The sequence below is a fragment of the Canis aureus genome, chromosome 26 (genome assembly GCF_053574225.1).
Source record: "Canis aureus isolate CA01 chromosome 26, VMU_Caureus_v.1.0, whole genome shotgun sequence".
NCBI lineage: Eukaryota > Metazoa > Chordata > Mammalia > Carnivora > Canidae > Canis > Canis aureus.
This window is the reverse complement of record NC_135636.1, coordinates 44,396,374-44,408,809: the sequence shown is the minus strand read 5'-3', so window position 1 is coordinate 44,408,809 and position 12,436 is coordinate 44,396,374. Positions and strand designations below refer to the sequence as shown.

Below are 12,436 nucleotides of genomic sequence, written 5' to 3'. Positions count from 1 at the left end.
GATTGCACATACCACCGGTTTCCATTAGGGGCACAGAGAGGAATTTTGACCTATTGTACAATCCATAGCATGATACCTGGCAGGTAGCTAGCACTCCTACATTTTAAGCTTTTTCATTATAAGTATTTGTTGATTGACTATTATTTACAGAGTGCTTTCAGATAGATCTGAGGTGTAATCTAATCTGTACTGAGGGATAAAACAAATCTCAGCTCAGTCCTCTACTTGTGCAAGGGCACCAGTTTGCAGAAGCCAGCGAGGGGAGGTCAGATCCTCCTGCAGAATGTGTGAAGGTAGTGGAGCATAAATCCAAACCACTGGTAGCAGAGAGCTCCAGCCACTGCCCTCTTCCCCCCATAGGCCTGTCCTCTTTTCCCACTAAAGTTCATTAAGCATCCATCTGCCCCAGGCTAGGCACTGGGCTGGGTATGGACATAAAGCATCTGTGTGGCTCTTAGGGAACATAAGACTCTGGGGAAAGAAAGGCAAGTTGTAGTAATGACCACAGAGCTAGCATTTATGAAGCACTTGGTATTAGGCACTGTTGTAAGCACTTTACAATATGGGTTTATGAATCCCTTAAAACAATCCCATGAGGTAAAGTGCTTTTGTTGTGTCCATTTTACATATGAGGAAACTGAGGCACAGGGAGGGTCGGTAACTTACTCAAGATTATGGAGACACCACACGGGGAAGGTGGTTCAACCCCTCTAACTCGAATACTTAACCACCCTGCACTACTCACTCTCGGTAAAGCTGTGGTCACATCACACGTTGTCTAATTATCCCATTACTTTTCCCTGTTCCTACTCTGCAGCTTCCGACTTTTTCAACTTTAGCCTGCATAGTCTCTCCTACAGAGTAAAAACAGGTTCCTGAGCTCCATCTTGAGAGACCCTGCCTCAGTTAAGTCTAGGCCGCGTTTGAGAACATGTATGTCTCAGAAGCTCCTAGACGGCACCGGTGCTGGGCGTCCACTGACCCCACTTTTTGAGTTGCTCCGTGTCCAACAGGGGTGATTTTTCCTCCCAGGGGATGCTTGACAATGTCTAGAGTCAGTTTTGGTTCACAGTCAGGGGGTTGCTACTGGGATCTAGTGTGTAGAGGCCAGGGATGCTCCCTAAGGCCCTACAGTGCCCAGGAAAAGGCCCTTGCAAACAAAAACTGATCCAGCCCAAATTGTCAAGAGGGCCAAGGTCGAGAACCCCGGTGTGCGGCGCAGCCTCAGAAATGGTAACATACGTAGGAGTCACTTGGAGGTCTGCTTTAAAACACCAGACCCTCATCCGGTGGGTCTAGGGGGGTGCCTGCCAGTCTGCATTGCTAACCAGCAGTAACAGACGATGCTGTGCTTCTGGCCCAGGGACCGAACTTTGAGCAGCAGAGGCCAGAATGTATCTCGCGCAGGCGCGGGTCTTGAATCAAGGCTTAGGACACAATGAACTCCTACGAAATAAACCTAACATCGCCCTAAATTAGTTTGGAACCAAAGTAGCCCTGAGCTTAAGTAATCCTCTTGACCGCCCCCCCTACCCCCACCCCCACCCCAGAGCAAGTTTTACCCTTAAAGATGTTCATGGAGGCAGAAAGCTCAGAGGAAGGAAATCCCCACTCCTCTCTTTGAGGCAGTTTGGGGCCGATTTCAAACGAGGAAGGACAGAGCTTGGTGCGAACTGCCTTGCTTCAGTCCCCAAACATCAACTCGAGTCTATTGTTGCCTGGAATCGTGGCTTCCTTCCAAGAGCTGCGCGCTGACGGTGGGGCCTGCCTCTGCCTGACTTCCAGGTCTGCGAATGTGAGATGAGAAAGTGGCTTGTTTTTTTAAAATGGTTGCTCTCCTGGGAAAGGGGTATGGGAGAAAATGGACTCTCTGCGTCCAGCCCTCCAGAGATGGCACCCCAGCCCCTGTGATAAATGGCAGCATTAACAAGGTTTGGTTGAGAGGGGACCTCCAGATTTATGACTTCCTGTCTCCGCCAGCAGATGTCATTATGGCTGACAGAACAGAAGGCCTTTCAAGAGCTAGCCGGGGTGGAGCTAAAAGGAGGGGGAAAAAAAAATAAAATAAAATAAAAGGCAGAAGCCAAAACTCGTGTTTGCTCGGTGGTGCTATTGTTGATACTGTCATGTTAGGGACGCAGGGAAGTTTTCCATTAAAACCAAACGTCTTGTAATATCTCTGAGGTCCAGCTTTGAAGGTTTGGGCAGAAACTCTCGAATGAGGCACAAAGTTTAGCTGCGCTTCAGGAAGAGAACCTGCAGGGTTTTGTTCCCGGCCTGTTTGTACCCTTCGACGAAACGAGCCCTGCACCGGATAAACGTGTATTTTACCCTGAAACATCATGTTGAGGGGTGTTGCAATATGTTTATTTTACAATTTCGGCAGCCTGTTCTGAAGTTCTTTTGATCCATATATAATTTTACCCATCGTAAAAAGTGTTCCGTAGGATGTCACTGGTATTTTATGTGCCTGAAGTTTGTGCTGCGTTGAAAAATGGTAGAAATTCGGCCCTTATCGTTGCACCCCAAACCCGTATTAGTAGGTACAGCTGGGAACCCATACTTCCTGATAATTTCGAGCCACACTTCCACAGTTCCTCCTACCAATTGTCACCTGAAGCTTTGCCTTCTGTAGGCAAAGGAAGCTTTCTTTTTTTTTTTTTTTCTTTTTTTTTTTTTTTCCCCAGTGGATTCTCTTATTTAACAGACATTGGAATGTATTCTTTGGGCTCAGGTAGTCGGAGCCCTAAACTGGTGACAGATGCCAGGCTGTCCTTAGTTCTCTCAAAGGCAAATTGTCCCCCATCGTGGCTGCATGACCAATTGGCTTGGTAGAAATGGGGAATCACGGAGGACTTCAGGGAGGCCAAGCACGGGGTCTCCTTTGCCCCTGGCCTCTTAAAACCCCAAAAATCCACTTCAAGCAAAAATTTGATTGAGGGTATTCTTCTATAATTAATTAATAGCTATCATCTGAGTGTATATGTTACAGGGAACATCAGATTTTCAAAATAACACGGTCGGTATGAAAAGAGCCCCTTCCATAGTTCCTTTTGCAAACTCCTTTGGAGTGGCAGTTGGTGATGTACCCAACTAATCCAGGCTCTGGAGACTCACGCTCTAAATTCTTTTTCTGGCTCTTCCGCTCACTCCCTGTGTTATTCTGGGCAAGTTACTTAAGCTGTTTCCTTACCTGTAAAAGGTGGACAACAACAGCACCGTCTCTTAGCAAATTTTTAAATGAGGATTGAATGCAGTGTTTGCGGAGTGATTAGCCAAGTGCCTGGGCCAGGGTAGGAGCTCAATAAATTAGCTATTGTTATAATGATTAATGTTAAAATATCTTCACTCTTTACTATTTCACAGGTAGACACGCAGAGACATAGACTGATTCATTGGCCACCCAGAAAAGAAATCCAGTAATTATAATAACATTAATTGTAGCTGTCATATATTGAGTGCATACTAAGTGCCAGACACTGTGCTAAATTCTTTACATGCAAAATCTGAATTTGATCCTTACGAAAAGATTTTTGAGGCCAAGTATTATCACTCCTGTTTTACATATAAGGAAACTCAGATTGGATTGTTTAAGACAATGGTCCTCAAACTGTGTGAGGTGCATCAGAATTCCCTGCAGAGCTTGTTAAATAAAACAGAGCTTGCTGGGTCCCCTCCACAGAGTCTCTGATTCAGTAGACCTGGGGTGGGGACCCCTTGGTTTTCATTTTACTAAGTTCCTAAGTGATGCTGCTGTTGCTGGGGACCACATTTGAGAATGATTGGCTGCATTAATTTGCTCAGGGTTTTACAATGAGTAAATGACGGGGTGAGCTTTCAAATTTAAAAATTTGAATAAATGAAAAAAAATAAAAATTTGAATAAATGAAAAAATGTACTCTTAAACCCCTATGTGACTTCAAATTTCCTATTATGAAACTTTGTGTCTGTGTGTGAGAGAGAGAGAGAGAATGAGAAGGAGTGGGGGCAACGGGGGCAGAAGGAGAGGGAGAGAAAGAATCTTAAGCAGCCTCCACCCTCAGTACAGAGCCCCACACAGGGCTCGACCCCAAGATCATGACCTGAGCTGAATCAAGAGTTAGATGCTTGATCAGCTGAGCTACCCAGATGCCCCTCCTCTATTTTTCAAACTTTTGAATTAATAGTTGATATTTGAATTCATGGTGCATAATGGTTTGGATAGCTTCCTGTTTGAATTAAATATCCTGACCCATGGTGTTCACTGTACAAAACGGTTTGCCATACCCTAGAAGGGAAGGATTTCAGGAACACTTTTAGGATGAGCACCAAGCACTTATATCATCCCCACTTAACCACCAAGACCCTGAGCAGTCCTGCTGGGGTGCAGGAGAATGCAAGGCCTGTGACCCTCTCCAGCTGGGGAATTCATTAGGAATTCCAAGATGGAGCCCAGCAGAGTAAGCCACACCTGGATGCCATCTGTGCCTAAGAGGAGCAGTGTCTCCTCAGTCTCTGATCTGAGAGGATTCTCAAAAGACAGCCCACCTGGACATCAGAAGATCCTAGATATGTCTCCATTGAATGTCTAAGATCCAGCCTTTCCCACTGCCCAAGTGAGTCTCTTACAGCCAGCCCAGGGGACCACTGGTACAAGCTCCCCTCTAGAGTGAGAAGAGGATGGGCTCTGGTGGACATTGTAGGATTTGGGAACACAGGAGAGAGACCTCCAGAGGCACCTGGTGAGAGATGTGAATGGAGGCAGAGGATGCTAGCATAGAACCAGGATAAAGCCCAAAGTCCCTTAGTAGGTAGAGTAATCCAGCAAGGGGTCATTGGTACCTTCCGCATTTCATCGCAAATGGAGTTCAAACACACAGGCAAGAGTCACATCAAGGACCATGAAGAAAATGGGTGACCTGAGGGTCCTAAGTCATATCACGGACAGAGGTAGAAACTGGTTGTGGAAGGTTGACCGTTCCTACTGCCATGATGCAGGGCAGAGGAATAGAGAGCATGTGAGACTTCTAACAGGAGCTGGGGATGTTAGGGCTCTCTGTAGAGGATGGCCCTGCTAATCTTTGATGACCCTTCCTCTTCTGACATAGGAAGACACTATTTATCTGTGTATTCATTCACTCATTCATTCATTCAGGAAATATTTGCTGAGTACATATTATGGAGCAAGTGACCTTAGAGATATGGGGGTTGGGGGTGCACAGATCCAGATCCATGCTCTCATGAACCTCATTCTCTAATGAGAGGAGCAAGATAAAATTTTTAAAAAAGATAATAAATTAGTATCTTACGAGGTGACAAGAATGTAGTAGAGAGATGGAAAAAACAAACAAGCAAATAAACTAGGTTCTAGATGACACCATCCACGTACTGGATCACATGCTCTTGAATGAATTATTCCTGCTTCTGGACTTACAGTTAAATGGATAAAAAACAATCCCTTTTATGGCTTAGAACCATGTAAGTTCAGTTTTCTGTTGTCTGTTGAAGGAGTCCTGGAGTTAAAACATGTACTTCAGGAACAGCTATATCCAGGTGCTCATCAATGACCCCACAGGTGTCCCCAGTTTTCCTTCTGTGTGGGCTTCCCTGTCAGCCTGGTGCTTCCCGCATGGACCTCCAGCAACCTCAGGCCGGTGTTCTTTTTCCTGGAAAGCTGTGCACTAATTCCAGCTGAATGACCTTGGGACCTGTGTCCATCTCCGGACCAATCACTGAGGTCATGGGAATGAAATAGTGCTGACCCTCTCTCTTGGGACCAGGGATGCCACCTGCCTCACTAAAAATCATGCTGTTTGAAAGAGCTGGTTCTTCGAAGACAAATTAAGGAGTTGTTACTGAGACGGTGAGGCATGGGTGCTGAACAATCAGAAACTAAAAATTCACTATCCTATCTAACCTTCTACTCTTTGGTCTCACTCTCCCCATTCGTAAAATGAAGAGGTTGAGATAAAGTGATAGTCCACAACGTTTTTACTACCAAGGATCCCCCCTCACACACACACTTGCTCTCTTCTCCTGCCCATGGTGGGCACCAAATTAAACTAAATTTAAAAGATCTAGTCTATAATCCATCCATTTAGCATGAATATGTCCATCTACCATTTGACACACTTTTATTGAATATCCGCTACCTTCCCATTTTGTTCTGGCATTGGGATTATGTCAATGAGACAGATAGGAAGGCATGAGATCCACTGTGTTCAATGAAATATAATGGGAGGTGGGTGTCTTTTGGTGGTTTGCTTTCTGGGTTAAAAAGCCAGCACCTCAGTAGAAAAATGCTTTGCGCTCATGTCCCTTCTCCCCTGCTTGGAACGGGGTATGTTACCCAGGGGATACCTGGAGCTGAGGCAAAAATTTGCAACTGTGGGGTAACATGCATAGAGTCAGCAAGCTGAGCACAGGGGAGCAGGGGGGAGTGTCACAGTGTGGGGCCATGACAGTTTGTACCATCCTGGAGTCTCTACATCAAACCTAGACTCATAGGCATCCAGGCTTCTTTCTTGTTAGGTAAGACCATTCACATCTTCATTGTTTAAGCCACAGGTAAAAGTATCCTAGAAGTTCCTTGCAGTTGAATGCATTCCTAATTGATACAGTCAGATCCAAGGGGTGCCCCAAGCAGCTTAGGGAATGAAAATGTCCAGCGACATAATAAGTCTGAGTGTCACAGGTGTCTCGAAGAAGAAGTAGGAGGGTTTATATCAGGGGAACTGATTATTCAAAGAAACTGCAGTTAACAAGTAACAGCATTTTTTCTACCATGTTAGAGAAGTAGATCAGAGGTTGACAAATTTCTTAAGGGACCACACAGCAAACATTTCAGGTTTAGGGGAGCCTTGTGGGCCTCTGCTACAGCTACTCAGTTCTGCTGTTGTAATGCAACAGCAACAATAGATGATATGGAAATGAGTGGGCGTGGCTGTGTGCCAAGAAAACTTTATTTACAAAAACAGGCAGCTGGCTAGATTGGCCTAAGGGCCATACCTCACTTGTTGATTCCGGAATTAGATATGCATACTGAGTATGAAGTAAAAACAGGCAGTTGAAAGTAGTTTGTAACGCACTTACTAAAATATGGAAAGTCTCTCGAAATTCTCCTTTCCAGATTTCCCAATGCCAGGTCTTTAAGCTCACACATTCTGTGACTCAGCGATTCCTCTATCATGTCTTCCCTTCCTCCCACAAATGGAATTGAGGGGTGGGTCCCCTGGACAGCTGCCCAGGGTGCTAATCTACAATGAATTTAACGGGAGAAGACGGGAAAATAAACATTTGCCTTCCTCTGTCGAGAAAATAGACCACTATGCAGTGAGACAGGCGAATATACAAAAAAAAAAGGGACATTTGTTAGCCCTGTAATATTTTTGGTGAGGATTTTTGTAGCTAACATGCACTGCATTTGTAGTTAGCTCAAAGATGGCAGTTGAGGTTAGCAGAAATTCCAGAACCACATAATGTGTGGTGTGCTGTGACTTACAAGGGATGTGATTTATATTGCGAATATTAAACCTTTTAATATACCTCCCAAGAAGTCGCTTGGTTCACAAAAGTCACAAAAGAATGCCAAAGAAAAACTAAAACTGAAGAAAAGTTGGATAGGTTTTGTCTGACTTTGTAAAAAGAATATTGACTCTGTTTCAACTAATGCAAGTAAATGGTAAGTAGTTCTGAATCTGAAAAAAAAGTCTTAAAAGAAAAAAAAAGTCTTAAAAGAAAAGAAAATCAGATCCTCCCTACCCTCACTAACTATATCTTGGACACATTTTTAAAGAGCATTGGATTGAAAAGTCATTGGATTATTGACCCATGTTGCACTCATTATATTAAGGTCCATGAACTCAGGAAAGTACCAACCTGGAAGGCATCGGATCTAGGGAACCGGAGTGATGGAGACTGAGGCATATGGGAGAGCTTATGCCCTGTCCAGAGGAGACAACCTCTCTACAAAACCCGTATATGATTCCAGTCTATTGTTTTCCCTCTTGGGAAATATCTCTCGATCTCTAGAAAACAATAATTAGAACTTCTATGGAGTGAGTTTCTGATTTTATAAATTCTGTACAAACCAAGTAAACCATATTTGTGTCTCAATCATGTAAATCATGCTTTACAATCTAAATCTCTCTCACACACACACCCACACCCTCTTCTAGACAAAAAGCACACGCTCCTTCAACCACGGGGGTTGGAAGATGCTGGACAATGGTGAAGTTGAGCTGTGCATCTTAACTGATCGGATTTTTCGACTCTGCCTTTCCCGGACAAGATGAATTGTTGTAGGACATGGCATCTCTTCCCGCATCTCACGCTATGGATCTATTAGTGCCGCTATTTATGGAGAGGAGAGAAGAGAGTGATAATTTATACATACATTTGTTTTGTAAAAAATTACACTCCTCTCCTCTGATTGGCTTGAGTCCCCCAGAATATCACTTCTCTGTGATAGATAATGTGGCTGGAAGGGGAAATGCTAAATTGTTTAAGAATTTCAAATTTTTATATTGCTGCCGTAGCAAACTGTGTCATCTACCAGAGCCATGCCGTTTTTTTCCCCTTCCCAAAATGTCACAAAAGGAGAAGTGATCACAACAATTTACACATGCCAAACACGTTTGCCCAATCAACAACACAGAGAGGATTGCAAGAGAGATACACCCCTGTTAAGAAACATTGTCTTCAATCTGATTTTAATACTGAAATGTTGCCTGTTGAGACCTTTTGTTTAGGCAGGAGACAAAGCTGCTATAAAAGAGAATACTGAAGATAATTCTGCTCCAGACATTTAAAAAGTTGGGAATTCTGAGGCACTTTGGGAAGAAGATAGGACTACATTTTCTTATGTTAAAGAAATACTATTGCACGGAGCATAAAAGATGCTTCCAAGATGATAATGAATAAAGCAAGATTTCCAACTTAGGGGCAATCCTACGTTGAGCCACTATATGCTTCAGGAAGATGCTTTTGGGGGTTAAATTGCTAAACAAAGGGGTGCCTGGGTGGTGCAGTCAGTTGAGCGTCAGATTCTTGGTTTCCACTCAGATCCTGATCTCAGGGTCATGAGATCAAGCCCTGCTCTGGGCAATGTGCTCAGTAGGGAGTCTGCTTGAGATTCTCTGTCCTTCTCCTTCTGCCCCTCCCCCTGCTCATGTTGTCCCTTAATTAATTAATTAATTAATTAATTAATTAATTAATTAAAAAGTCTTTAATTCTTAAACAAAGCACCTGAATTGTTTGGTGTAGTGGACCCCAGTTATTTTGGCTAACTTATGTTTGTCTTTCTCTTTCAGATAACACCACTTGGAGTTTGTCTCCCATGATCAACCATGATGTTTTTGTACTATTGACCCTTGCCCCAGCTTACCGGGTAGACCCTGACTGGCTAAAGCCAATAATCTTATCCCATCATATGCCATGATTTGGTCCATACGACAGAAACCCAGTCAGAACCTGCGGAGAAGTTTTCCAGGACTTCTATCATCTGCATAACATGAAGATATAAAGATATGAACAGCCTCTTTACTACTAAAGTGGAGGACCATGGAACTGCCAATGGGAACCCATCTGAGGCCTGAGGAAGTAGCTGATTCTGTGCAAGGCAGAAAGGAAATGTGAAAGGAAACAAAGCTGGTCCTTGGTAACACTGGAGCAAACTGAACCTGAAGCTAGTCTTGTCCCCAGCCTTTTCAGTGATGTAAGTTTATACACGACCTTCTTCAAACCAGTTTGAGTTGGATTTCCTGTCATTTTTCAATGGAAAGGCTTTTAACTCAAATTTTGGTTTTGTCAAATTGATGATGACACGTTAATGCCTTTTCCATGAGTTATGCTGGGAGAATGGGGTCATGCTGTGGGTTTCTCCTTCACTATTTTGTTTGGTGTGTTGTTTTCAAATGGATACCTTACCTTCTTAAATCATTTTCCTACTAGTCTCCTTGTCCACACTTTACAACAAGCATCAAGTACCACCTTCCCTAGGAATTAATTACTGAGCAAGACTTATAAACACTGGTATTTTAGCTCTGGTGAGGCTGCCCCAAGTAGTAGTTAAGAACATGTGTTACACAACACAGGCATGATTTTGAACCCTGGCTCTATAATTCACTAGCTATGTGACTTCGGACAATTTACCTAAACTCCCTAAATTCCCCTTTACCCAACCCTTAAAAATACTGTTAATAATAGCATCTTGGCTTAGACAACTTTTGTGAAGATAGAATGAAATAATTCATGTACAACATTTATCATGATGCTTGACACAGAATAAGTGCTCAATAAATGTTGCTGCTGTGATTATTAGTGTTATTATACTTATCAAGGAGTCTACCATATTGAAAGAACACCATAAATCTAATCTTGTTATTAGCCCAATAAATATTTGCTATATGAGTTATTTAAAAATTGATGAATGGATAGTTGAATGAATACATGAGTAAATTAAAACAGGAATGAATGAATGGGGAGCTAGAAGCTGAGAGGCAAGACCACAAGTAGCTGGGCTGGGCCAGAGGATAAACAGGAGGAGGACAGAATAGAAAGCCACTCTGTGCTTTATGAGAATGCCCTTCCCATGATCTGTGTCCCCGTCAGGTGGAATGTTCTGCAATGCTGCTCCCTTCATACTCTCATTACTGCGGGTCATCTGTCAGGAGCGTTTTGATGGGCAGCTTTACAGATAGCCATAAAGCAGCACTTATGGCCAAAGTCATCATACTTTGTTGAGCTCTGTGCTTAGAGTGTCCACATCATTTCTTTTTCCTCTGGGTCCTAGTTGCTCAGTGCAAAGTTGGAATCTAGTATAGACAGCTTAATTCCTTCTAATGGCTCCCCATAGCCTCTGAGATAAAATTCAAAAGACCTCAAGACTCAAAAGACCAGTAAGGAGAAGTAGGATAACGTGGACATTTAATGAGTATTTACTTTAGTCTAGGCCTAAGACCAGGCCAGGCCGAGTTGGCTCACCACTTTGAATGGACCGCCCCATCCAACCTTCACAACTGTATCTGGCAGCTACATTTGTCAGCTCAACTTTGCTGAGGAACAAACAGAGACACATCAAGGTTATGTCATTTACTGAATTTCACAGGGCTAGGGTATGGCACCACCAGGATTTTACCCCAGCCAGTCCTTACCCAGAAGCCCTGCTCAGAGGGCTTTGGGCTTCATTATACTCCGTCTTGTGTTGTCTCCTACACCGAAGCTACAAATACAGTTATTTCTCTGCTTCCTTTAGAGTCCTCAAAAATGAACCCTACAGAAGTGATTTCTTGAAATACAATTCTCCGAGTGTGGCAACATTAGAGGCACTTTGAGATGGTTTTAAGAGCTCATATTTATAGATTTTCTTGAAAAAGAGTTTTTTTTGTTTTTTTGTTTTTTGTTTTTTCTCTTCTTAGTCCATCAGTCCTTAGTAGCCAGTAGACTGATACTTGGATTCTTGTTTAGACTTGGAATTCAAGGGACCACATAGAATTCTTGGTCTTAGGCATTTGAACGACCCATCTGGTTCTCACAGGCAAGTCTGGCCAGGCTGGCTTTAGCTGAAATTCTGTTTTAGACACCCTTTCATCTCAAGTTGGCCAAGGAGCTACATAATTTGCAGGGTCCCAGCCCCCAGCTCCAGAGAGCAGATTTAAAGGAGGGATTTGGAGCTCAGAAACAAGAGCTTAATAACTAGCACACTGGTGGCTCACAGAGGTTCTCTTGACTCTGGGAATGGGCTGTGGTCCACAGGGATGGGTCCTTGGCAGTCAAGGGATTTGTCCTCTATTGGACTGAGCGAGGACACATGACTCAAAGGAGCCAATCACATTCTGTCTTCCAAGAATTGGCACTGAGAGACACAAGTTTCTGTCACAGAACCCGGATGATGGGACATCTGGGGCAGCCATATTACACCAAACAGATGTGCACAGAGGAAACTTGTCTTCTGTGATTATAGTCCAGAGTTAAGAAAGTGAAGTAGAAATGAAAGAAAAAGAGGGCAAATGAGAGAGGAAACATACCTACATGGCTTTCTAGTTCCTGAATCCAGTCTCTTTCTGAGGATTGGCTGTATCCTAGTCTTTCATGCTCTCTGAGATACACTCTACCTTTGTAAAAAATAAATGGGCATCTTGCATCAGCAAAATAAATTGGTTTCTGTTACTTACACCCTAAAAGTACAGATTAATATCCAAATCTTTTTACTGTTCAGAGCAGTTTCAAATCCTTTTTGAGACAATGTAGCTTATAAACAACAGAAATAATTCTATGGTCAAAAAGATGGTTGGTCAACTTCCTTGAAAAAAGGCAACAAATAAACAGAGCTGTTTATTCAATGTGGTTTTTTTTTTTTTTTTTTTGGGCGGAGGGACAAGTGACAATAAAAATTTTTCGATTGTCTCTCAGCTTCTAATTTCTTTTAAAATGTGTTTTACAACTTATAATTGTTAAT

General features: G+C 43.1%; 1 long non-coding RNA gene across 3 annotated transcripts in view; it reads left to right on the top strand.

Annotated features, from left to right (window-relative positions):
- LOC144298539 (uncharacterized) overlaps positions 1-12,436 on the top strand; it is a 104,273-nt gene that overhangs the window by 8,881 nt on the left and 82,956 nt on the right. For all 3 annotated transcript variants that reach the window (XR_013365468.1, XR_013365466.1, XR_013365467.1), the window contains exon 2: positions 9,291-9,694. This is a non-coding gene — a long non-coding RNA (uncharacterized LOC144298539). The remainder of the gene's footprint in view (positions 1-9,290; positions 9,695-12,436) is intronic.